Source organism: Colobus angolensis, unplaced genomic scaffold, assembly GCF_000951035.1.
Source record: "Colobus angolensis palliatus isolate OR3802 unplaced genomic scaffold, Cang.pa_1.0 Scaffold219, whole genome shotgun sequence".
Classification (NCBI taxonomy): domain Eukaryota; kingdom Metazoa; phylum Chordata; class Mammalia; order Primates; family Cercopithecidae; genus Colobus; species Colobus angolensis.
The window spans coordinates 108,551-131,298 of NW_012115366.1; positions in this window are offsets into that span (position 1 = coordinate 108,551).

Consider the following 22,748-nt stretch of genomic DNA (forward strand, 5'->3'; position numbering starts at 1 on the left):
AGCAATTGGCCTGTGGGAGACCTCACAGGGGAACAGTTTGTAAGCCAAGGCAGTAGATCTCTGCTTGCCGTGATAACATAGTCCCTGAAAGACAATATCCCTAAAAGACAACTCAGTTTCATTTTTCCCTGAGTCTGGTTGGAGTAAATACTTTAAGGGGCTTCCTGTGTGCCTCTTGGCCCATTAAGTATCCATGCTAACAAGTACACGGCAGTTGGGGACATGATGTAGGCATGCACAAAGTCAGATTTTCAATCAACAAAGATAAATGGCTCTTAACTATGGCTATTCTATTTGGTGGGAAAAAGAGCGATTCTTCTATTTGGGGGAAAGAAAGAGCTGAAGGGCTCTGCTGAAGAAAGAATAAAAAAGTGAAAAAAGAAAGAAAGAAGAAAAATAAGATAGAAAATAAGAATGAGGTTTTGGAAAGAGCCAGGAGCCCCAGGTTTGAGAAAGCTCTTAATCTGCCTCATTGTGTGATCTTGGATAAGTCTCTTTTCACTCATATCTCATTTCCTTATTAATAAAATGAAGGGTTTCTTTTTGCTTTTTAAGTTCGGGGTACATGTACAGGTTTGTTACATAGGTAAACTTTGTGTCAGGAGAGTTTGTTGAACAGATAATTTTATCACCCAGGTATTAAGTCTATTATCCATTAGTTGTTTTTCCTGAACTTCTGTCTCCCCCAACCCTCCACCCTCAGGTAGCTCCCAGTGTGTGTTGTTCCCTTCTATGTGTCCATGTGTTCTCATCATTTAGCTTCCACTTATAAATGAGAACATGTGGTATTTGGTTTTCTGTTCCTGCATGAGTTTGCTAAGGAAAATGGCCTCTAGCTCCATCTATGTTCCTGCAAAGGACATGATCTAGTTCTTTTTTTATGGCTGCATAGTATTCCATGGTGTATATGTACCACATTTTCTTTATCTAGCCTAACACTGATGGGCATTTAGGTTGATCCCATGTATTTGCCATTGAAAATGAAGAATTTCAACTTTGTTATCTCCTAGCCTTTTCTGTTTCCAAATTTCATGTTTTTATACTGTGATTCAGAAGCTTGCAATAAAAACATCTTGCAAGTATAGATCTTAGATGTGAAAGCATATTCACATCCTTAATTTCATTTGATTGCAGATCCAAATTTACCATGCCATCAGAGGTTGAATGTTTTGTTATTTGAGAGACAAGAAACACACTGAGAAGTAAAAGGATTTTCCCAGTGTCACAACTAGTAAATGGAAAAACAGTGATCAGTTACTCAGTTGGTCAAGCCAATTATAAGACACGGATAATCAATAGCAATTACTAAGACCCTTGCTGTTTGCTTCTTAAATTCATGAGTCTTTTTTTTTTTTCCTCGTTCACTTATTCTCTTACTTCTGAGCCCTTTTCTTGAAATCTCACAGTGGAGAAGGAGAAACATTTTCATAAAGACAGAATCACAGGGCAGTGACATTGTGAGTTAAGCCCAGGATAGACATGTGCAGAGGATCCTGAGGCAGCACAGCTTGAAGGGTAGGAAATCTAGTTTTTTAGGGAAGGCTCATTTGAAGGAAGAGATATCTGAGTTGAAACATGCAAATAAGAGGATAGAATGAACAAGAAGCCTGCATTTTGTTAAAAAGCATAGCACTGGCAAAGATGCAGATTCAATAAGCAATTCAGAATCTGTGGGGCTCCAATAGCAGCGGAAGGAGAGTAGAGGCAAGGGGTTATGGGAGGTAGGGTTGGAGATGTAGTTAGATGCCAGATCCTGGAGATCCTGGGGTTCCCTACTTGGCAGTCATGACTTTGTCCAGTATGCAATTGAAGTGGGGCTGGGGAGAACAGAAGAGCATTAAAGATGGAAAGGCAGGTCAGGTATGTACAGGGTGTCCCAAAGGTCTTAGTGGAGTTTTTTTGTTTGTTTGTTTGTTTTGAGATGGAGTCTTACTCTGTCACCCAGGCTGGAATGCAGTGGTGCAATCTTGGCTCATTGCAACCTCTGCCTCCTGGGTTCAAGTGATTCTCCTGCCTCAACCTCTTGAGTAACTGGGATTATAGACATGCTCTACCACACCCAGCTGTTTTTTGTATTTTTAGTAGAGATGGGGTTTCACCATGTTGTCCAACTGGTCTCAAACTCCCAACCTCAGGTGATCCACCCGCCTCAGCCTCCCAAAGTGTTGGGATTACAGGCATGAGCCACCACACTCGGTTGTTAGTGGAGTTTTAATCTTGAATAACTTGAGAAGTATGAATGCTATTAACTTAAAAAAACTTGAAATTTAAAATATTCGAATTTTAGTTGTACTCATTTTATGAATTTTGAAAGGTAAATTAAAAAACTTTGTTTTTCCCATATTTTATTGAGATAAAATTGACAAATAAAAATTATATGTATTTGTGATGTACAATGTGATGTGTTGATGTACCTATACACTGTGATGTGATTACCACAGTCCATCATCTCCCAGAGTTACCAATTTTATTTTTTATAGTAAGAACATTTAGATCTGTTATCTTAATAAATTTCAAGTCTACAATACAAACTATAGTTCGCATGCTGTGCAGTAGATCTCCAGTCCTCATTCATCCTGCATAATTGAACTTTGCACCCTTTGACCAACATCTTGCCATCCCCCGACTCTCCAGCTCCTGGTAACCAATTTTCTACTCTGCTTTTGTTAGTTTAACTTTTTAAGATTCTACATCTAAGTGACATCATCCAAAACTTACCTTTCTATGTCTGACTGACTGTACTTAGCATAATGTCCTCCAGTTTAACCTTTGTTGTCACAAATGGTAGGTTTTCCCTCTACTGAAAGGCTGAATAATATTCCAGGATGTGTGTATGTGTATATATGTATGTGTGTGTGAGAGAGAGAGAGAAAGAGAGAGAGAGAGAGAGGCACAGATAGAGATTTATCTATATTTATATACCCCACAGTTTTTAAAATTTATTTTTCCAACAATGGATACTTAGGTTGGTTTCATATCTTGGCTGTTGTACATGATGTTGCAAGGAACATTGCCGATATCTCTTTGAGATACTGAGTTCATTTCCTTTGGATATACGCCCAGAAGTGAGATTGCTGGATCTTATAGTAGCTCTGTTTTCAATTTATTGAGGAACCACCATAGAGTTCTGCATAGTGGCTGTACCAGTGCACATTTCCTCCAACAGCGCATGAGGGTTCCTTTTTCTCCACATCCTCATCAACACTTAGCTTTTGTCTTTTTTACAATAGCCATTTTAACAGGTATTAAGTATTATCTCTTTGTGGTCTTGATTTGTATTTCCCTGGTGATTAACGATTTAGCATTTTTTCATATACCTGTTGGTTATTTGTATGTTTTCTTCAGAGAAACGTTTGTTTGTTTTCTTGCTATTGAGTTGTTTGAGTTCCTTATACATTTTTAATATAACCCCTTATCAGATATATGATTTGTAAATATTTTGTCCCATTCCACAAGTTGTCTCTTCACTTTAGGGATTGTTTTCTTTGCTGCACAGAAGCTTTTCAGTTTGATGTCATTTCATTCATTTATTTTTACTTTTGTTGCCTGTGCTCAAAAAGTCACCATCCAAACCAATGTCAAGAAGATTTTCTTTTGTTTTCTTCTAGGAATCTTATAGTTTCAGGTATTTAATTTATTTTGAGTGATTTTTGTATATGGCATAAGATAGGGTGCAAATTTATTTTTCTGATTATGATATCCAGTTTTTCCAACACCATTTGTTAAAGAGACTTCCTTTTCCCCACTGTATATTCCTGGCCCTTTTGTCAAAGATTAATTGACTGTAAATGCATGATTTATTTCTGGGCTCTCTATTCTATTCCATTCATCTGTATGTATGCTTTTATGACAGTACTATGCTGTTTTGGTTACCATAACTTTGTAGTACATTTTGTGTGATGCCTCCAGCTTTGTTCTTGCTCAAGATTACTTTGGCTATTCAAGTTTTTTTGTGGTCCCATACAAGTTTTAGAATTGTTTTTTCTATTTTTGATTAAAAAAATATCATTGAAATGTTGACAGAGATTGCAATAAATCTTCAGAATGTTTTGGGTAAGTAGGCACATTGTAACACCATTAATTCTTCCAATTCATGAATATGGGCTATCTTCCTGTTATTTCATCAATGTTTTATAGTTTTCAGTGTAATGATCTTTCATTTCAGTTAAATTTATTTCTAAGTATTGTTAATGCTATTATAAATGGGATTGTTTTCTTAATTCTTTTTTTGATAGTTTGTTGTTAGTGTATAGAAATGTCACTGATTTTTCTATGTTGATTTGTATCATACAACATTATTGAGTTTTTTTTATTAGTTCTAACTGTTTTTCTGTGGAGTCTTTAGGGTTTTCTATATATAAGATCATGTCATTTCTAAACGGAGATCATTTTACTTCTTGCTTTCCAATTTGGCTGCCTAATATTTCTTTTCCTTGCCTAATTGCTCTGTCTAGGACTTCCAGTACTGTATTGAATAGAAGTGATGTGAGTGGATATCCTTTTCTTGTTTCTGAGCTTAGAGGAAAAACTTTCAACTACTCACCATTGAGTATGATGTCAGCTGTGGGTTTGTCATAAATGGCCTTTACTATGTTGAAGTACACTCTTGCTATACCCAGTTTGTTGAGTGTGTTTATAATGAAAAGTTGTTGAATTTTGTCCACTACTTTTTCTGTATCTATGGAGATAATCATGTGATTCTTATTTTTCTTTCTCTTAATATGGTATAACACATTTATTAATTTGTGCATATTGAACCATCCTTGAATCCTAGAGGTATCACTTGATCATGGTGTATGACTTTCTTACTGTACTACTGAATTTAGTTTGCTAGTATTTTGTTGAGGATTTTTGCATTACTGCTTATCAAGGATATTAACCTGTAGTTTTCTTTTCTTACAGTGTTTTTGTCTGACTTTAATATTAGAGTAATCCTAGCCTCATAAAATAAGTTTGGAAGTGTTTCCTCCTCTTCAATTTTTGGGAAGATTTTGTGAAGAAATGAAGTTAATTCTTCTTTAAAGATTTGGTGGAATTTACCAATGAAACCACATATTTCTGGATTTGTTGTTGTGAGGTTTTTGGTTTCAATTTCCTTACTCACTATTGGTCTGCTCATATTTTCTATTTCTTTAGGTTATCCAGTCTGTTATGGTATGATTGTTCTTTGCAGTCTCTTACAATCTTTCATATTTCCGTAATATCAGTTGTAATATTTATGCTTTCATTTCTGATTTTAAATCTTCTCTCTTTTTTAAGTTAATCTAGCTAAAATTTGTCAATTTTGTTTCTTTTTTAAAAAATTATTTTTAGTTTTATTGATCTTTTCTATTGTTTTTCTAGTCTATATATCATTTATTTCTAATTTGATTATTATTAGCTTTTTTTCTTCTGTTATTGTTTCTTTAAATAAACTTTCTGTCCTTTTCTCTCTCTCTGCTCCTTGTGATACTCTCATGATGTGAGTTATAATATTGGTTTGCTTCGTGGTGTCCCATACGTCCTGTAGACTTTCTTCACTTTTTTCATTATTTCTTCTTTTTGTTTCTGTAACTGAGGAATTTCAAATTACCTGTCTTCAGACTCACTGATTTTTTTCCTTCTGTTTAATTGAATCTTCTGTTGAAGTCCTTTATTGAATTTTTCAGATTAATCATTGTGCTGTTGAACTCCCAAATTTCTGTTTGGTTCTTTTTTGTGGTTTATATCTCTTTGTAAAATTTCCAGTTTTGCTCATGTATTGTTTTCCTGATTTTTTTGGTCTAGTTGTCTATCTGTGTTCTCTTACAGCTCACTGAACTTCTTTAAAACAGTTATTTTGAATTCTTTGTCAGACACTTGTGGATCTGCATTCTTTTAGGGTCTGTTACTGGTGCCTTATTTTGTTCCTTAATAGTGCCATGTTTCTCCAATTATTCTTTATCCTTGTGGCCTTGCATTGTTGTCTGTGTATTTGAAGAAGTAGGTACCCCTTCCATCCTTGCAGACTGGATTTAGCAGGGAAATTCCTTCACCAGTACGCCTGTCCAGAGATTCTGGGAAGCCTGTCTGGTGAAGTTTTGGTAAGCTTGCTGCTGGAATCCTCTGGTGGGTTGGCCTGGTGCTTGGGTCTACAGGGGCTGGCTTGTGCCTGAATTTGTGAGGGCAGGTCTGGAACCTGGAGTTTCAGGGGCTGGCTTGGTATTGGGGTAGGCCTGGAGTCTTGTCTTGCAGAGGCAAGCCTAGTGCTGGGATTTACTGGAGTGGGCCTGGTACTAGGGTCCATGATGAAATTGGGTGCTCACCTCACTCTCTTTTCCTGACTCAGAGAGAATCTCTCTCCTCACTGTGTTGCCTGCATTTGGGGAAGGGGTAACATGGGTAAAGCTATCCTTTCTACTCTCTTCAATATGTCTCTTTTTGTTTCCATGTTTCACCTAGGTACTGTAATCTCTTACCTGGATTCCTTAGTTCTTGTGAAGGTATTTTCATGTATGAATAGTTGTTCACATTGATGTTTCTGTGAGAGAATGAGCCCTGGAAACTTTTATTCTGCTATCTTGCTGACATTACTTCTTGAGAGGCTAACGTTTTATTTTTTTAATTAACATAGAATAAAATTGACTTTTTGGGATTCAGAAACAATGTCAATTTTAATACATATATAGATTCTTGCCACTACCACAAGAAACAGAATACAGACATTTGCGTGACTTAAAGAAACAAAAAACAAAAACTCTCTCTCCTTTTATTCTATTGATTTTACACCATTGACTCCCTGCCAGGTCTGAGGACACATATTGAATTACACTTCTGGCTTTTCTGGTTCTCCAGCTTGCAGATGATGTATCAGAGGACAGCCTCCATAACCACATGAATCAATTCCCACAATAAATCTCCTCTCTCTCTCTCTTTCTCTCCTATCAGTTCTGTGTCTCTGAAGAACTCTAGTACACCCTTACTTAGAGTTTTAGGTTCCTTTGCAGCCCTACTGCCATTATTGTCATGGCCACCACCACAATGGAAAACTGGTTAGATTATCGGGTGTGAGAGAATGGATAAAAGAAACAATAACAACAAGGAATTTCCCTACTCTGACTAAGCATTGGGAGATATTTCCCACTCCTTTATCAAGAACTAGCATATTTTTCCTGAATCTCTCTCTGTTGGCACTAATGCACACCTAGAATACTGATCTTCCCCATCTGCCTGCTGCTATTTCCTTTTCAGAGTCCTCAAATAGTTGCTCCATGAATTCTCTCTAGGTTTTACAGTTGTACTTAGTGGCAGGGACACATTGGAGTACATTTACCCTGTTTTGCATGGGCTTGTGAAAGATAAATTTTTAATTTTAATTTTTTTGTGTTAGTGAACATTTGCCATTTCCAATTAGAGGCGTATTAGATGTCAACGCTACTTACTCGTGTGCACAGGGTACCTCCTACAGTTTACAGTCTGACCAATTACTTGTGGTCTCAGCTGAGAGGCTGAGAGTCTCCAGAAAAATGGTCAGCATTCCTTGAAGGCAGGGATCAGCAACCCTATTTTCTGAAAGAACCAGATAGTAAATATTTTAGGTTTGCAGGCCATATGGTTTCTGTTTCAACTACTCAACTGTGCTGTTAGAGTGTGAAAGTAGTCACGGACACTATGTAAATCAGAAGGCACAGCTGTATTCCAAAAACACGTTATTTGAAAAAGCAGCTGGTGGACTGGATTTGGCCTGTGGACTGTAGTTCGCTGACCCCTGATTTAAGAGGTCAGTACCAGTTGGGAACAGCAGTTACCTTTCTTCTGTAGTGAATGCCTGTCATCTTTTTCCAATTTTTACCACCCTAGAACAAGGGTTTCTAGTCTAGAGGTTCATAATCTGGGAAAATAATTTTTTTTTCTCAATTTTCATTTCCATTAACCTATATCTAAAATTTAGAGTTTCCTTTTAGGGTGAACATAAGCAACTATTAACAGTACCTGTGACTTTGCTGCCAGTAGAAATTACAGGTCCTTCATTGTATTATAGTTCTTATAGCTATCCCAAAATACCGTTTATGCTCATCACTATTTTAAAATCAGGGAAGTTCTCTGACCTGCCACTAGGTATTGTTTCGTGCATTAAAAAATTGTTACATATTATGTACTACACCGCAGGCAATGGTTCAGCAATCCCAAGTCCTCAGCTCTTGCTTTTTCTTTTTTAAGATAATTTGTTGAGGTGAAAAAGTGAACAATTTAGTGGCATTTAGTGTATTCACGATATTGTGCAACTACCACCTTTGCCTAGTTGAAAACATTTCCATCAGTCCAAAGTAAAGCCTCTTACCCATTAAGTTGTTTCTCCCCATTATTCCCTCCCCATGGTCCCCAAAATCCACCAATTGGTGTCCTGTCTCTATGAGTTTATCTCTTCTGGATATTTCATATGAATGGAATCATGCAATACGTGATCTTATGTACCTGGCTTCTTACACTTAGCATAATGTTTTGGAGGTTCATCCACATTATACCTTATATCAATACTTCATCCCTTTTTATGGCTGAATAATATTCCATTATATGTATATACATCAACTTGTTATTTATTTATCTATTGATGGGCATTTGTGCTGTTTCCATCTTTCGGCTATTGGGCTGCCATGAATATGTGTATACATGAACTTGTTGGAGTACCTGTTTTCAATATTTTGGTGTATATATCTAGTAGTGTAATTGTGGGGTCATGTGGTAATTCTGTTTAACTTTTTGAAGAATTACCAAATTGTTTTCCTCAGTTGTTCAACCATTTTTAATTTCTACTAACAATGTACATGTTCCACTTACTTTTTGTTTTTTGATTATAGCCACCATAGTGGATATAAAGTAATAGCTCATTGAGGGTTTGATATGGATTTCCCTCATAACTAATTATGTAACTGTAACTTTGTCATCAATGGAATTCACAGATTTTTTATATCACATGTTTTATTTATTCTTTTCCAATATGTCTACCTTTTTTTTTTTTTTTCCTTTTTCTTGAATACTTGCTCTGGCTAGGACTTCTGGTACAACATTAAACAGCAGTGATGAAAACAGGCATCTTTGTCTTTTTCCTGTTCTTTGTCCATCATGTCATCTCTCAGCTTTTATTTTAAGAATTTTTTTGCAACAGAATCCCTGGTTTCCCAGAGAGAGGACAGCAGCTTCCTTTGAAATTGAGCCTTTGCAGCTATGTGGGCTCCCACTGTTGTACCTTAAAATAAGGAACCTGCAAGCCTTTATAGGGACCAACCATGCCTATTCCTATTCCTGATAGTCAGTGAGAAAAGAAAGAGACAAAGCCTAGAAAACAGGCTGTGCTTTATATATTAACAATAATAATCAGACCTAACCATGAAGACAAAATGCTTTCACTTTCATCCTCTCAACAGTTGCCATCTGGAAATGTGGAGCATCACGCAGTGTGAGCATCACACAGGCAGTGACCAAACTGAGGAAATTGAGCCTTAACCTTGTCCCTTGGTCCTTAGGACCCAAGAAAAGCCTGAGGGACAAGGTCCTAAAGCACTCTCCAGCATGCCTCCGGGACAGCCCTTGGCATTTCTTTCTTCCCTTTACTTATGGTTGCTAATCAAGGTAGCCCATGAGCTACCTGCCCACCTGCGGATGAATTAAATCTTGGTTGCCTCTAGTGTTCTCTGGTTTTGTGGTGGCTACTTCCAGGTGCTGCCCCATTTCCTGTGAAACAAAACCCTACCCACCTCAACTGCCACCAAAGCCTGACCCTGGGAAAAGCAGTGCAGCCCCAAGCCCCCTAGGGGGCACTGTTAGCTCCATTTGTAGAATCTTGAACTACATCAAGCCCTTAAGTGCCCTTGGAAACATTCCAGTGCCCAGTGGGGACCTGGATGCCAACACCAGCCATCCTGCAGCCAGCCATCTCATGTTGTTGACCTCACGTAGATATTTATTCCTTAAATAAAGTAAAACAAAATGTGTACTGTTGTAAAATGCACACTATACAAGAAATGTCAAAAGGGAAGGGCTATTTCTTTCCTTGCACTTCCCAGCCAGGAGATCTAATTCCCCTGAGTGTGCTTAGCAGAACTTGCCTGCAGTGCTCCCAGTGAACAAAGGATTTGGCATGTAAGGGGCGTGGAGACCTCTCATGCTCTGCCTTCAGAGGGTCCCAATGGAAGTCCCAGCAATGCTGCTTACTGTCCAGTTAGCTGTGTGGTTTTTAACCTGCTTCCCCTCTGGTAAAGTGGGGATAATGAGAACACATATTCTATAGGATGGCTTTTAGGATTGAACTAGAAGAGGCATGTTTACCTCCACATTTGGCACAAGGTAGCCTTCAGTGATGGGGTCCATGAATGAGGAGAGATGGTTCTGAGCCTGGATGAGCACAATGGTGAAAAACACAATTCTGAAAATAATAGAGGTCTCCATTAGACTCCCTACAGGCAGCTCAGGCCACCACGTCTCTCTGAGCTACAGGGGCCAAGGCAGCTGCAAGCCTTGTTGTTCAGGCTGTTGGCTTCTCTGCCTGCCCCAGTGTCTGCCACTCACCTTACCTTTTCTGCCTGGGCTTCTGGTTTCCAATAGAATCCAGCTCAAATGTGCTGAGCTCCCCCTTACCTCAAGCCAGGGCCTAAGCTACCCCATGAGCAGGGTTTTTCCTCCCCTGGTCAGAACCATCGTGCTAACCCTATAAACTTCTGACCCCAGATGGAAGAAGGCTGAAATTCTGGGGAGAGCCTCTCGCATGGTGTGGGTCATTTTCCTCCTTTTCTAGTCTTCACTGCCCCTTCCATTGTCTAAAGCAGGGACCCCTAACCTAAAGCTCCATGTGGGTCTAGAAATAAAATTTTAGGGGGCCTGTGGACTTGGACAGGAAAGAATTACATCTTCATTTCTATAGATTTATAGTTGAAATTTAGCATTTCCTTCTATTACGGAAGTAGCTAACACAGTCTAATGGAATTAGCAGTAACTGTAATTTTGTCATCAATGGAATTCACAGATTTTTTTATATCACATGTCAGTGACGGATTGTCTATGTTAACCACGACTTCAAAATTAGAGTCATTATTAGACCTAGAGCTAGGTCTTGTATTTAATCCAGAGCTGCTCAGAGAATGGTTCACAAACTGGTGCCAGCCCATGAACTCTTACAGATTCATGACCAGGCAAGAAGAGGCATTGAGAGGAAGATTTAGAAACTTTTACAACAATTTCACAGAATAATTTAATATACTTTGGGTCTGAGAATAAAAAATGGGATTTGTATTTCATATTCTTTTTTATTTCATATTTTTATTTTATAAAAGTTGTCAGTCCAAGATGGATTGGAAAAATAAATTAGTCCCTTTCAGCAGTTTGAAAAGCACTGATTTAATGGGTTAACAGGGAAGCAAACATATTTTTTAAAAATGTTTTGATAATTGTATTTCAACCTAATTGTTTTCCTTTGTATTCCTATACTGTCTTATCGAAAACATCATTCTAAAATAGAGTCAGTTTACTTCACCAGACTTCTAGAGGAGTCCACGGCAGAAGTTAGGGGCCAGGCGCAGTGGCTCATGCTTGTAATCCCAGCACTTTGGGGGGCTGAGGCAGACGGATCACGAGGTCAGGAGTTCAAGACCAGCCTGGCCAACACAGTGAAACCCCGTCTCTACTAAAAATAGAAAAATTAGCTAGGCATGGTGGCAGGCGCCTATAATCCCAGCTACTCAGGAGGCTGAGGCAGAAGAATCACTTGAACCCGGGAAGCAGAGGTTGTAGTAAGCCAAGATCGTGCCATTGCACTCCAGCCTGGGTGACAGAGCTAGACTCCATCTCAAAGAATAAAACAAAAAAGTTAGGAATGCCTGAGTAGGGGCTCTGGGGCCCCTTAGTCCGCTCTTCATCTCACAGTGGAGCAGGCTTATCTCTCATTTCAGTCCTGGGACATAAGGGAATGCCCTTCTCCCCCATTTCCTGCTGTGTTGAGGGGTCAGTGTGTGTTCCTGCAACATTGCAGTGAGTCACATGTGTGTTGGCCATGTGGGTTGCTGAAAAGGTAGAAGGAAGTAGCGTTAGCAAAAGTAAAAACGTTTTACCAGGAAAGTTCTATGGTTATGAGTGTGTTTGGCATAAGCATCTTTTAAAGGTTCAAGAACCTTCCTTCATTATATATGATATATAAATATTATAATAAATAAATAAATATAAATATAGTCGATTTAAGAATTGGTGACTGTGATCTTGGGCAAATTACTTTATCTATACCTCATTAGACTCCTCATCAGCAAAACTGGGATAACAGCCCCTACCTCGTGGGGCAAATGAGGACTAAAATGTGCAGAACAGTGCCCAGTATTATATAAGTGCTTATAAAATAAAATCTTCATTGTATAGGTGAAGAATTAGAGGTACCAAGAGATGTGTCTTGTGAAGAAGGAGATACTCCTTTTGCTGTGTCTTTATTCTGGCTGGATTTTGCCCACTCCTTACTACTGTCTGTCCATTATCAAAGACAAAGATGGCCAGGTGTGGTGGCTCATGCCTGTCATCCCAGCACTTTGGGAGGCTGAGACAGGACAATCGCTTGAGTCCAGCAGTTTGAGACCAGCCTAGGAAGCATGGTGAAATCCCATCTCTACAAAAATTACAAAAATTACAAAAATTAGCCTGGCCATGCTCCTGTGGTCCCAGCTACTTAGGAGGCTGACTTGGGAAGATCGCCTGAGCCCAGGAAGTAGAGGCTGTAGTGAGCTGTGATTGCACTACTGCACTCCACTTCAGCCTGGGGGACACAGCAACACCATGTCTCAAAAAAATAAAAAATAAAGGCAGAGTTGCTTAATCTCATTGCTCAGCTTACAGACATGATAAAGCCATATCTACTCACGGGTCAGAATCCCTAGCATTAAAGGTCTTGCCCGTGCATGGGTCTCCTTCTCTAGGCTTCTCTTCTGTTCATATGGTGGACCTCTCTCTCCAGCCATCACAGGCACCCATGAGCATGTTGACATTTGCTTTTGGCTTAGATTTGCATTTTCCAACACAGTGTTAGGAGGCCTCTGGTAATTAATATCCAATAACTCCTCCCCAATGCAGAGCTCAGCACATTTGATTAGTTGTCTTCTGATGGCTAGATTGGCTTCCCCTAAACTCCAGCTCTATCCTTCCCCTGGTGATGGCTCCAAAAGTGGGGACAGACCCCTTGCACACCCTAATGTTTGGGATCAACAGAATGGCATTTGGAACATGGCCAGTTAGCCTCAGGACTGTCTAAGGTTAAGATCTGGATGAGGAGAAGACTTGTTATCAATATCAGAGCACTGTCCCCAGGTCTTCCCAGCCTTCTCCACTTTCACATCTCACAGCCCTCTGTAATCATTTGCCTGACTTCCAGGGTAAGGAAATGGGCCCAAGATCAGTCCACTTGCAGTCTTGGGGGAATAAATAAAACATTCACATGCCTATTGGAAGCAAGGAGGTAAGCAATGTGATACCTACGAGCTCAAAAGGTAAACCCTTCTTCAAATTCTATATAGGCCAAGCTTTTCTCCAAATTATAATGCATTCTCCCATCACCTCCTAACTCTGCTCCCTCCCACCATGAAGACTACCTACCTTCCATAGTAAGCACGTGGGGATCATTATTAATAGAAGCAGACAGGTGAAACTTGTTGTTTCTCTTCCTCCTTATCCTTGTCCTCCTCTTCCTCCTCATCCTCCTTTTCATCATTGTCATTATCATGTTCATTATCACACTATCTCCAACATTTGTTACATCTTACTATGTGCCACTTGCTGAACCTAAATTATTTAATTTAATCCCCTTAATGACCCTATAAGGTACATGCTATGATTATAGCACTGTTCTCCTTCCTTGGAGAGGTTATGTAACACGATGGTTAAGAGCTCAGTTCTGGAGTCAGAGGACTTAGATTCAAATCTCACTCCAATACTTATTACCTGTGAAACCAGTTATTTAAACTCTATACTCTTCAATTTCTTCATCTATAAATAGGAATATAGTGCCAATATATTGCCTACCTGGTGCCTAAGGTTCCTACTGGAAGCAGAAAAGGAAGGAAAAAAAAATAGGGAGAGCTAAATATGATTACAGAAAGATGTTTCTTACAAGTAAATGGTGTGATTTGGCTGTAAACCAAAAAGAGATTAAGGTAAATAAGTGATTACAAAAGAGTTGGTTGTATCAGAAGAACCTTTGGTCCAGAAGGTCATAAGAAGTACATGGGCTTTGATTTCCAGCACGCCCCAGCTCAGGGACTGGAAATGCATAACCTTGGCTGTGGGAATCTGGGGAACTGAAAATCTGGTGGAGCCTGTTCTGTTACCCAGCTCTCCTCTGGAGGCACCCTCCTTGGCTGTCATATTGGCATTCCATGCTGTTGGGAGCCTCTGGACAGGAGAGCTTCCCTCCCCAATAGCTGGTCTCCTTCTGCCTTTGGGGCTCTGTTGGGCCAGCTTGGAGAATATCTCCAACATACCCACTCCTATGTGGCCAAGGACATGGGTTTAGGGGACAGAAAATAACCATCTCTTCAGCATCCTCATCCCTTCCTACATGCACACACACTCACAGGCACAACACTTGTATAGACTTGGCATCTATGAAAATGTCAGTGCTTGTTCTCCCAACATCTGGTTAATGACTTATGTATGAAAACTACAGAACCTTGTAGACCTAGGAAACAAAGACACTTCCAAATCTGGAAGTCCCAATTTGCAGATTGGATTTCCAAAGGATGTTTCAGGTTTGATGGTTGGACACTGTCATTGACATTTTTCTTAGTAATAATATTCTTAATGGTGTTTGTGTCCCCATAAGAGCCTATATCACTCAATGTGGCTGAAATGTTGTATATTCACAATAAAAATATTAATTTTCAATATTCATAAATATTATACCAAATGCTAGTATTGAATATGATCAAGGCATTTCTGGGGCATCTTGAATATTGATGTTTGATAACAAGAAAACATATTAGAGGAGGAAAAGAAAGTTGATGAAGAATTTTACAGTTTCTGAACATCAGTAGATGTCATTAAACACTTTGACTTTTCTTGAAGTGTAGCCCAAGCATTACTCATCTTAACCTTGATTAAGGTTGTTTTTGGCTCACATTCAGACCACAGGAACTGAGAGAGAGAGTAAGAGAGGAAAAGGGAGGAAGAAAAAATAAGAGAAAAAGGAGGAAGAGGACATGTCTAATGATGGATTTACAAATTGAGAAATGTCTTGTTTAATGTGAAATTCCCTGTCATGAATGGGGAAAGGCAATGGAAAAAGGAATATTTAGAAATAAATATCAGGTCGGACAGGTATTTGTACCAGTTTCCTTCTTAGTTGCTGTCTGAAGCTGGAGGAAAGGCGTGAGAGTGTGGGAGGTGGGGATTTCAGAGTGGTCAGAGGAAGTCAGGGGACGAATTGAAATTAAATTTTACATGAATAAGTCTTTGGAGAGTTAGACATTTCTAACCTAAGGAGTGTCTGTATTTGCTTTGTCCATAATAGCCTCTCATAAAATGATTATAAAACTGAATACTTTGTGATATCTCATTCTGTTACCATTTCCATTGTCTAGAGTTTGACATTGACGTTGCCAGAAACTAAAATTTCTGGGTCTAAGGTACATTCTCCCATCCTTCGACTGGGTCAATGTGTTCCATGATTTCATGCATATATGCGAATGACCTACCCCCAGGCATCACAAATCCTCTTGATCCATGCCAAATTCCGTCTCTACTTGAGTTACTGAGTTTCACACAATTGAGACACCTGATTAAATACATATTGTCTCTCTACTGCAGTGGTAAGAAAGAAGAGGGAAAAATTTTGTGAATGGAGATATTTCTCTCAGCTAGACATGGTAACTTAATAGAAATAGTTATCAGGTGAGTCATCCTTGACTCATCCTTTATGAATGGAAAATTAAGCCGTGCAGTGAAGTTTTTAGCCTTTGTTCTCAAGTCTGGAACATGCCTCACATGATAGGCTGCTGCTTAGGGAATCAAGATTATAATAGTTGGGTTCTTAAATAAGAAAAGTTCTTCTCACGGCGAGATTGTCCAAAATGCATGTCCTCAACTTGAAGAACAAAGTCAGGTGTATAAAAGGCTCTTAATGAATATTTATTGAGTGAACTAATTTATGAATGAATAGGTTGGTGAGGAAGAGAGAAGAGCTGAAGGTTACTCTTAGTTTCTGGCTTGGGGAACAGTGTTGGCTTGTGGTAGTATTAACTAAGAGGATATACAGTAGGAGGAGGTCTTGAAGGTTGGGTTAAAAATCAGTGTAATGGTGAGTTCAGTTATGAACATGTTAAATTACGAGTCTGCAGGACATTCAAGTAGGTACCTGGGTATTTGTTGTGAAGAGTGTGTATTATGAAAATTAAAAAGGCCTTGCTGATGTAAAGAGAGTTTTGCCAGGATTAATTCTCTTTTCTTCCCTTCCACTCATTTAATCTTTCTTTTCAGCTTTTCTACTTTCCTTTCACAAACATTTCTGGGTTGGCTGTCATTTGCAGAGCTTTGTGTTAGATACTGTATATACGTGAGAAGGAACAGTTTTAACTCATCCATTTAACAGTTTTATTGAGCTCCTACTATGTGCCAGACCCTGACTCAGTTGCTATATTGGTCTGTATACAAGTGTACAAGTAGACATAGCCTCTTCTCAGGAAGAATTCAAATCATTTAAATAGTAAGGCACCAACTCGTGAAACAAGTAACTGTTTAAAATTAAAGATCATTCTTTGCCTTCAACACCGGACATGTATATATTAAATGATTACTCCAAAGTCAAATAAATGATTTTTCAAAATTGAACAAAGATTTCCTATGAGAAATATTTAGCAGGGATTAATTGGGCCATTCACTTGCAATCCTTCTTGCCATATTGAGCCTTTTAAGAATCTATATTTTTAAGTGGCCCTGCAGAGAAGTCGTTTGTCCATAGTACAGATGGTGGGAAAACAAACCCCATGAGAATTCCAAAAGTGTAGCTACCAAGAGGAGACTGAAGTTTTGAAAGGGTCCCTTAGTAATGGAAATGCTAATGATGACTGGAGTTCATTACTTAAATTGCTGTGTTTTCACAAACCTGAGTAACAGATGATCTCATTCAATCCATCAAGTACTGCTTTACAAATCTAGGAGAGTGAAATTTTAGAAACAACAAAATTAATTCAGTTGTTTCATTTTTAATTTGAATTCTGACTAATTTAGCAAACATTTTTTTAAAACCTTAAAATGAAATACAAAATAAAACTATAATACAATGTACTTCCAAAAGAAAAAAGTCTGAAAATACCAAAGGTTGGCAAGAATGTAGAGCAATTAGAATTGTCATATATTTCTGTTGAGATTAAAACTTGATACAAACACTTCAAAAGTTATATTGTAGTTTCTTATAAAGTTAAACATAACTACATTATGATTCCTGGCTACATGGCCAACAGAAGTGAGTGCGTATTTTCACCAAAAGGTATCTACGAAAATGTCTATAGTAGCATTTTACATAGTACCTCAAACTGGAAACAAACCAAATTCCATCAATAGTAGACTAGATTGACTTGTTGGGATATATTCACACTACTACATACTACTTCTCAGAAATGAAAAATAACACACTACTGCTCCATGCAACATGGATGAATGTTTAGCAAAAACCAGACATAAAATAATACATGCTGCATAATACCATGTCCATGAAGTTCCAGTACAGGCAAAACTAATTGGCGATGATAGACTAGTGGTTATCTTTACAGAATATTGGTTGGGAGGATTTGAGAGAACTTTTCGGGGTGCTGCAAATGTTCTACATTTTGATCTGGGTGATGGGCCACACAGGTTTAAAAAGTTACACACTGTTAGGATAGGGATTCTTTAAAGGCATGAAATGTGAATTTTTAAAAGAACAAGATAATGACTTAATGTAAGTGGAAGAAACCATGACTATTCTGAGCTTATAGTAGGTGATCAACAGAAGTTAATTAAGGTAAATGACCCACCTTCAGAGTCCAGGCAGCAATCAATGTCAAGGCAGGCAGAGAGTGGAACGGTGGGATGGGCAGGGAAAAGTGAGTGACTGGGGGCAATGATGGGTCATGTAGAGACTTGCTCCCTTGTTTTGACGAACTGGACATTTTCCTGGGACTGCAGGTGTGAGCACTGCACAGAGAGGTGTGAGATGTGTTCCACTTCCATGTGAGGAGTATGGCAGAGTGCCCATTCTGGAGAGTGCCAGGATTACCTCTCCCTCCCTTGGCCCGGATGTCCCAGTCTCACTCAGTGGGGCCATGTGGTCCCAGGGTTGTGCTGAAACGGATGTTTGAGGAACTAAGAAGCAGAGTCTGCCCACCATTTCGTGGGAGGGGCAGTCAAGCAGCTGCTAACGAGCACCCTCCACTTGGTCTCAGTACATCCACCATGTTGGTTGTATGAGGGAGGCACCAAGGTCTGATAGGAAGAGCAGGGTATCCCCTTCTCGTGCTCACAACAAGTCAGAACTTCAAGCATATCACTTGGGCACATTTGCTTATTGTCTTCCCCGCATCACAACCTTCCTTAGAGAAGGAAAATAGGATCTAAAAGAGAACAGGATGAGAAGGCCTCAATTCCAGTGGCCATCATTCCATCACCCTGCTGTGAAGCATTTGCTGAACATTCTTTGAACTTCAGTGCCCTCATCTGTAACAAGGGATCACTGCTGAGCCACCCACATCTCAGGCTCTTTAGGAGAATAAAATGAGGAAGCTGATATAAAAATGCCTGTGAAAAGTTAAGCATTTTCCCAATTAAAAATAAAAACAATGGATGACTTGAACAAAACTTTTACAAAAGAAAATACATGAGTGCCCAGAGAGCAAATGAAAAGATACCCAGTATGTCATCAAGAAAATGCAAATTAATACCACAAATATCCCTTCACAGTCACTCAGGTGACTAAAACTAAGGATTGACAATACCAAGTGTTGGTGAGATGGCAGAGTAACCAGAACTCACATACATTGCTGGTGGGAACATTAGCTGATAAAGGCACTTTGGAAACTGGCCATTAAAAAAAAAAAAAATTAACATACACTTATGACCTACCAGTCCAACTCCTAGGTATATATACAGGAGAAATAAAGTCCTATGTCCACAAGAAAACTATTGTATGAGAATATTTATAGCAGATGTTTCATAATAGCTGCATCCTGGAAACAACTCAAAAGTCTATCAACAGGAGAACTGATAACAAAATAGTGGCATAGTCATACAATGGAATATTATGCAGCCATAAAAATAATGAACTTCTGATTCAAACTGAATGTATCTCAAAACAATATGCTGAGAGAAAGAAAGTGAGATAGAGTTAATACTGTATGATTCAATGTATGTGAAATTCGAGAATAGACAAAACTAATGTGTGGTATTAAAAATCAGAGCAGAGCTGGCTCTGGGGTGAGGTGGGATAGGATCAACTGGAAAGGTGCAGTGTTGACATTTTGATTTAGGTGTTTGGTCACATGGATGTATACATTTGTCAAAACTCATCCAACTCTGTATATTTAAAATCTATATATTATAAATATGTAAATTATATACTTCAATTTTAAAAGTTGTGGGTTTCTTAGTATTACAGAATCAAAAGACATTTTGCATGTTTAAAAAGTATAAAAAATATGGACATTATATTACAGAAATTATAAAGAACAGAAATTCTCCCATTAACTATTTTGATTTATGTCCTTCCAGGATTTTTCTGTATGTACATTCTTTTCTTTGCTGAATCAGACTTTTAAAGGTAACAGTGCAATGCTTTCATTTACAGAGGAAGATACTGAAATCCAGGTGGACAAACAAGTCAAGATTGGTCCTGTACAAACCAGTTGGGACTGACTCAAAGCTAGTTCTTCAAGCTCCAACCCTGTGGTACTATAAAGAATATATCTGGTATATAACAATTTATATATAATAAAGAATATATTCCTGGTTCCTGGCACAGAGCTTCGGAAACCTTTGGAATTTCCTGAGTGATTGGAGTATCTTTGTTATGCTAATGAGGTGACTCATGGTAGGTCTCTTACTAGCATCAGGATGAGGGCTGGTCCTTAGAAACACCAAATGTGATTAGAGGGTTGGGATTTTCAGTCCTGGAGAGGAGAATAGAGGAAGACTGGAGACTGACTTTAATCCCATGGCCAATGATTTAATCAATTATGTCTATGTAATGAAACCCCAGTGAAAACTCTGGACATTGAGGCATGGTGGAGCTTCCTGGTTGATGACCACACTGATGTGCAGGGAAAGTCATACATCCTGACTCCACAGAGAAGGAGCATGGAAACTCTGCATCCAAGACCCCTCCAGATCTTCTCTTACACGTATCCTTAATAGTAAAAGTACACTCATAAGTACAATGCTTTCTGTGAGCTCTGTGAGCCATTCTAGTGAATTATGGAACCTGAGAGGGTCACGAGAACTCCCAAATTTACAGCCAGTTGGTTGGAAGTGGCCTGGGGCCACTGAAGTGCAGCTGGCATTTGAAGTGAGGGCAGGCTTGTGGAGGACTTTGCCCTTCACCTGTGGGGTCTGTGTTAACTCTGGGTACTTAATATCTAAGTTGAATTGGAGAACGTCCAAGTGGGGTCAGACCAGTTGGGGTAGAAATGGAACAAATCCCTTTTCCCGTCCTATTTCTGGCTTACCAGTTGACTTGGTGCCCATCCCAATGCCACCTTCTCTCATCTCACCCTAAGTGCCCTGAGAGTTCAGGCCTCAGTTCTCCACTTTTGTGATCCAGAACCAGCAACACCAATAACGCCAATCACTGACTAAGCTTTTACTCTGCACCAGGCCTTTACACCTCTCACGCTTCTAGCATACAATACCATGCAGTAGACATTATTATCATCCTTATTGTGCAGACAAGGAAGCTGTGGCTCAGAGAGGAAAAACTGCTGCTCAAGTCACAGAGTTAATAAGAGACAAGGCCTGCTGGTTCCACACCTGTGTCCTTCCGCTACACAACATCACCTCCAAAGCCAAAATTCTCTTTCTCTTCTGTCAGTCCTTATGACTTTTGTCCCCTTAGCTCTACACAGAAACCATATCCTCTCTCCCCAAAACTATGTCAATAAATATTTGTTAATTTTTGTTTGATCACAAATGCATTTATCTGAGAACTATAGAGTACCTGAAGAGCAGGAGCAAAGCAGAGACCATTAAGAGATGAACTCTGCTCTGCTTTTTGGACCCTGTCAAATTTGTTAGTTTTTCCACTGAACTTGTTAGTTAAGGTCAACTCTTGTTAGCTTCAAATATTCCACACTGGTCCCCAAGGCCAAGGAGATGACCTCAGGCATCTGAGAGGGATCAGGATTCTAATTCCAGGAGAGGAAAACAGCTCCCTGTTACTGATTGCTAGGGGTTGTGCTCTCCACAATTGTTATTTTAATCAATTTCCCTGTTCAGAGTGCAGGGCAGCAGCCTTCTAAGCATTGAGGGAAATTAAACGCATAAATCATTCAACCGCCCTCCCCCGACTCCCTCAAAACACACATGGCACTATGGAGAATTGCATCAATACAGTAATTAGTCCAAGGAGGAAGAGCTAGTCTTCCTCCCTCTGATTCAAAGTCAAATTTCCTACAGCATACCTTGCATTTTCTACTTCTATTATCAGGTTTTCATAGTACATGACTAAATTCAGCAGATTTCCTATTAAGGTGATTTAAATAGCACACTTCTCATCAGATTTAATTGCATTCTTTCATTTCTTTACACAAGTTTGTTATTTTAAAATAATCTACAGCAAAGTCAGACACCTAAATGTTGGAAGCCATGTCTTGGGGCAGAAGAGAGGAAAATCTGGTTTCTAGCAAGGACCCCTATAATCTTCATTCCCCTTCTCTTGACTCAGGAAGAACCTATTTGATTCTTTCTGAAAGCAAGTTGAGAGTATATTGAATTATATATATTGTTTGAAGTACAATTGTAGATCAGTTGATGATTTTTCTTCATTTTATTATTTTGGTAAGATATTTATAACATAAAATTTGCTATTTTAACCACATTTAAGCATACAATTTAGTGGCATTAATCATATCTACAATGTTATATGTGGATACGACCACCACTATTTCCAAGATTTTTCATCACCCCAAACAGAAACTCTGTACCCATAAAGCAGTAACTTCCTATTCCCCTGCTCCCAGCCCCTGATCATTTCTAATCTGATTTCCATCTTTATAAATCTATTCTAGGTTTTCAAATAAGTAGAATAATGCAATATTTTCTTTTGTGTCTGTCTGGCTTATTTCATTTAGCACAATGTTTTCAAGGTTCGTTCATTCATTTTATAGTAAGTGTAAAAACTTCACTCCTTTTTATGGCTGAATAATATTCCATTGTATATACATATCACACTTTTTTAATACATTCATCTGTTGATGACACTTGGGCTGTTTCCGCCTTTTGGCTATTGTGAATAATGCTGCCTCAAACATGTACGTACAAATACTTGTTTGAGTCTCTATTTTCAATTCCTTTGGGTATATAACTAGGAGTGGAATTAATGCATCATCTTGTTATAAGAGTATGGGTCTGTACTTGCTCAGCCATAAGATCATATTTCTGTGACCGCCAAGCTCTTCTTCCTTCCTCCATCCCTCTCCTCCTCTCTATCTTTCTCTAGAATTGTTATTTCTTTTTGGGTCATGTGCTTCCAGACATTTTTTCTATTCATTACTAAATTTACAACCATATCGAAAATATGTAGTACT